This window comes from Vombatus ursinus, unplaced genomic scaffold (genome assembly GCF_900497805.2).
Source record: "Vombatus ursinus unplaced genomic scaffold, bare-nosed wombat genome assembly UNPS02009835.1, whole genome shotgun sequence".
NCBI lineage: Eukaryota > Metazoa > Chordata > Mammalia > Diprotodontia > Vombatidae > Vombatus > Vombatus ursinus.
In genome coordinates this window covers 2851658-2856463 of record NW_020949613.1, presented here as the reverse complement: position 1 = coordinate 2856463, position 4806 = coordinate 2851658, and the positions used below count along the sequence as shown (strand labels likewise).

Genomic DNA, 4806 nt, shown 5'->3' with positions numbered 1-4806 from the left:
AATTTTCTTCATTCTTTTGATTTTGTTTGATTCTTGATGTCTCATAGAGTCATTAGCTTCCACTTGCCCAACTCTAATTTTTAATGTTTCTTCAGTTAGCATTTGTGCCTCCTTTTCCACTTGGTCAATTCTACTTTTTAAGGAGTTGTTTTCTTCAGTGTACTTTTTTCCATTTGGCAAATTATATTTTTTCAAGGACTTGTTTTGTACAGTCAATTTTTGTCCTTCCTTTTCTAAGCTACTGACTCTCTCCTGCAAACCTCTCATTTCCTTTCCCAATTGTTCTTATACCTTTCTTATTTGACTTTTAAAATTCTTATTGAGCTCTTCCAAGGCTTTTTTGGGCTTGAGACCAGTTCATATATCCCTTTGAGGTTTCAGATGTGGGTAAATTAACAATGCTGTCCTCTTCTGAATTTGTGTTTTGATTTGTCCTGCCCTGATAGTAAGAATCTATACTTTCTGGATTTTTATGTTGCTGTTTTTCTCATGGTGTTTGCCTTTTTCCTGACTTTTAAAGTTGATCTCTGCTTCCTGAGCATAGGGGACATGGTCCTACACTTCTTGTGCTGGGGGCTAGGGCCTGGTTACTGGCTTTGTGAGCTGGGGCCTCAGGTTCTGGCTCCTGGAGGCTGTAGGGGCTGTAGCTTATCTGGTGCTGAGCTGGAGCTGATGGTGGTGGCTGATGTGAATCAAGGCCAGGTGTATTTTTTCTGCATTTCTCCTGGGTTACACTGAAGCTTAGGGGGGGGGGGGGGGGCTAGGTGTTGTCTGGCTGCTGGAGGTTGCCTCCTCACCTGGTGCTGTGCAAGAGCATGGTTAGGCTTAGCTGCTCTTGTATGTCCATCTGCCATACAATTGATGGATCTCTGCATGGTGTTTGCAGGTTCTCCTGGCTGTGCCAAGGCACATTGGGGTCATGGTGTTGGCTCTTGCCTGCTCCACCACCTAGGGCCTCAGGATCTCATGCTGGTTTGCTAAGGTGCAGCTTCCTGCTGGCTTGCCCAGATGCCTCTCCTGTACTTGTCTTCTTCAGACGTAGCAAGAGGGACCTTTCCTTTAAATCCCCCTAGCCTCACAATCTAAAAAAGTTCTGCTCCCTGTCTTTCTGCTGGCTCCACTGTTTCAGGATTTTTTCCTGGGAGAGCATTTTCTGGGTTTTTCAAAGTTAGTAAGGGAGAGTGAGAGTGACTTACTGCTTACTCTACCATCTTGGCTCCCAGGTGTGCAAAAACTTTTTAATTTAATGTAATCAAAATTATTCATTTTGCATTTCATAATGTTCTATATCTCTTGTTTGGTCATAATTTCCTCCTTTCTGCATAGATCTGACAGGTAAACTATTCCTCACTCTCCTAATTTGCTTATAGTTTCACCCTTTTTGTCTAAATCATGTATCCATTATGACCTTATCTTGGTATATGGTGTAATATGTTGGTCTATGCCTAGTTTCTGCCAAACTCTTTTCCAGTTTTTCCAGTAGTTTTTGTCAAATACTGAGATTTTATCCCAGAAGCTGGAGTCTTTGGGTTTATCAAACAGTAGATTACTATACTAATTGACTACTGTGTCTTTTTCACCTAACTTATTCCACTTCTGTGCTTTTCTTGAATGTTGTATTTGAAGACCAGATTTTTTGTTCAGCTCTGGTCTTTTCATCAGAAAATTTTGAAAGTTCTCTATTTCATTGAGTGTCCATCTTTTCCACCAAAAGATTATGCTCAGTTTTGCTTGGTAGTTGATTCTTGGTTATAATCCAAGCTCCTTTGCCTTCCACAATATCACATTCTAAGCCCTCTGATCCTTTAATATAGAAGTTGCTAAGTCCTATGTAAGCCTCACTGTGGCTACTTGATATTTGAATTGTTTCTTTTTGGCCCTTTACAGTATTTTCTCCTTGACCTGATGGTTCTGGAATTTAGCTACAATATTCCTTGGAGTTTTCATTTTGGGATCTCTTTTAGGAGGTGATCAGTGGATTCTTTCACTGCCTATTTTACCTTCTGGTTCTAGGATATCAGAGCAGTTTTCCTCGATAATTTCTTGAACGATGCTATCTATGCTCTTTTTTCTTGCTCATGTTTTCAGCCTATTTCTTGACTTTGAATTTTATGTTAAAGTTAGGCTTTACATACTTAGAGGTGGTGGGGCACTGTCCCAAGCTTCATGTTTTTTTTCTGTTTTTCTTTTCTTTTCTTTTTGCTACTGTTTTCAGAGCTAGTTCTGGAGGTCTCCAAGTTTTTGGTACTTTCAAGATGATATGATCTGGGAAGAATTTTGGTCACTCTATTCTCTGATCTTTACCCGGAAGGACACTTCTTTCCTGTAGCCACTTGTGATAATGCTCCTCTTGGCCCTGGAACTATGAACAGGTCTCCTCCTCTCTTGCAATCATAAGTGCTATGAGATAACATCTACAAAGTACTTAGCACAGTGCTGAGAACATAATAGGTGCTTAATAAATACTTACTTTCCTCCTTCTTTCCTTAATAGACTCAATATTAAATGACTTCTTAGGAAGGAAAGGAGCTTGTCCTATTTTGTGATCATTGCTGAGCCTATACTTTTAATTGTACTGTTCTCCTTGTAAAGTTATTCATACTTTCCCTCCACCTGTGAAATCAACTGAACAATCCATAAATGAACCAGCAAGTACAACTATGTACTACATAGTATGCTAGGCACTGATTTCAAGATTCTACCTTTCCTTCATGGTTCAGCTCAAATCCTATATTATCTATTACATCTTCCCAAAAAGTTTTATTCCCCAGTCATCCTCAGCTTTTCTAAATTCCTTTAACAGTGTTATAACTCAATTTTGACATTTAATCACCTTATGTTATTGCATTCCAATTTCATGTATTTTTTTTTGTCTTCTCAATGAGATTGTAGTGTACCAGTGGGCAAAAATAATGCACAGTACCTGTTTTCCCCTACAAGCCCCACCCTTGCTCTATTGTTTAAACCTCTCCATTATCTTATAACTTTTAATTTTCCACTCATTTGCTCTTCTTTACTAATGTAAATCTGGGCCTTCTCAGAAAATACCATAACATTTACTATCTTCTCCAATATTGAATGTTTCTTCTTTCATGTCTCCCATTGGCAAATGGGAGACATGGTCCAAAAGGACAAGTAGGCATTTTCTAAGCTTTTAATTTCCATTTTAAGATTGTACTTTTGCTAACATCACTCAGCAACATTCCCCCCTTTGAACTTCATACAGGATGCAGTCCAACTTCTTGATGTAGACATTTACCTCCATCTGTGTCATTCCACCTCTTTACTTAAGGAATTAAAGGCCTGATTCACAGTCTTCCTTTTTTTCTAAACCCTACCCTCATACTTATGGACTTCAAAGTATGGTACATGATGGTTTCTCAAATACCCTTGTATCTTAATTATCCCCTAAAATTCCCATGACTTCTATCATAACAACTTCAACCACACTCAGGGATGATTATTCTTTTATATGACCATCACTCTGATTGATCTACTTCTATACTGAAGGACTTTTAAATTCTTCTCTCTGACATTACTGTGTGATCACTGAAGTGATACATACATAGAGAAGATATCTAATATTTTTGAATGAATGAATTGTGTGTTTAAGCTTCCTGTAGCATGAGGTCTTTTATATTTTTAGGCAAAGGAACCTTTTCCAAACTGACTCTAAGCCCAGATAACAAACGGATTTCTGTTTTTACAGAGATCATTGTCACAGGCATTTTAGGAGACCAACACTTTTTTGTTTTGGATCTCAGGATGACCTTTCTGGTGACAACAAAAACAAATCTCCATAGAGATGTACTCAATCCCTGAGCAATATGAAATTTCACAAGATTGTTAATTCTCAAATCTCAATTATACAATCCAGTCAAAATGAAGAGCCCTGATTGAATACATATTCCTACTGCTTACACCTGCAGTGTATAATTTTTTTTCAAAATTAAATGTTCTTAGGAAATTATGCAACACTTTAGTTGCTGACAGGCTTGAAATTGAAGGCTTCTTCATGTTGCACTGAATATAACACTAACCTGAAAATTTGTGTACTCAGAATTAAATCTTTAAAATCAGAATATGTTCTGAATAGCCACCTCTTGATTATCTGCACTAATAGAGAGGAACAGTGGCCCAAAGAATCCAGAGATCATTTGCACTTGGCTTTAGAATGTATGTAATTATTTTTTGGGAAGCAGTTTTACCTTTCTCAGTCTGCTTAGCTTAGGAAAATATTAAAATTAGTCTCTACTGCCTGAGCACACACTGACTGGGCAAAGCCAAAGAGCTGCAGCCTGGAAGTTTGTTTGGCAGTGGGATTAAAAACATATTGGAGAAAATTCATAAAATAGATGATACAAAAATAGAAGGTTAAGAGCCAATTAAGTCACTTTCAGGTTTTTTTAATTGAATTCATGATTGTGTGTCACAGGTCTACCAAATCAGGATTAATTATACAATTTCAATTCTTTTCAATTCAACAAATATTTATTAAATGCCTAGTATGTACAAGATACTATGCTAGGGTCTGAGGTCACAAATTATGGAAGATGAAATAGTGCCTACCCTTAAAAAGCTTGTGATCTCATAGAGGAGGGGGGAATAACATGTACATATATAAGTGTAAAACAAAAGAAATATCATAGGAGCAGAGGATGGGTCTAGACAAAGGGCTATTAGAAATATAAGGAGAGAAAAATCAAAGAAGACTGTTCGTAGAGTTAACCATGTTGAACATTTGAGGAATAAAGGATTTAAATAGGCAGAGAGAGAGAGAGAGAGAGAGAGAGAGAGAGAGAGAGA

The 4806-nt window shown here is 37.6% G+C and overlaps 1 pseudogene; it reads right to left on the bottom strand.

The window, feature by feature from the left end:
- Nucleotides 1–977: 977 nt before the first annotated feature.
- The window catches only part of LOC114036392, a 41910-nt pseudogene continuing 38081 nt past the window's right edge, over nt 978–4806 (bottom strand).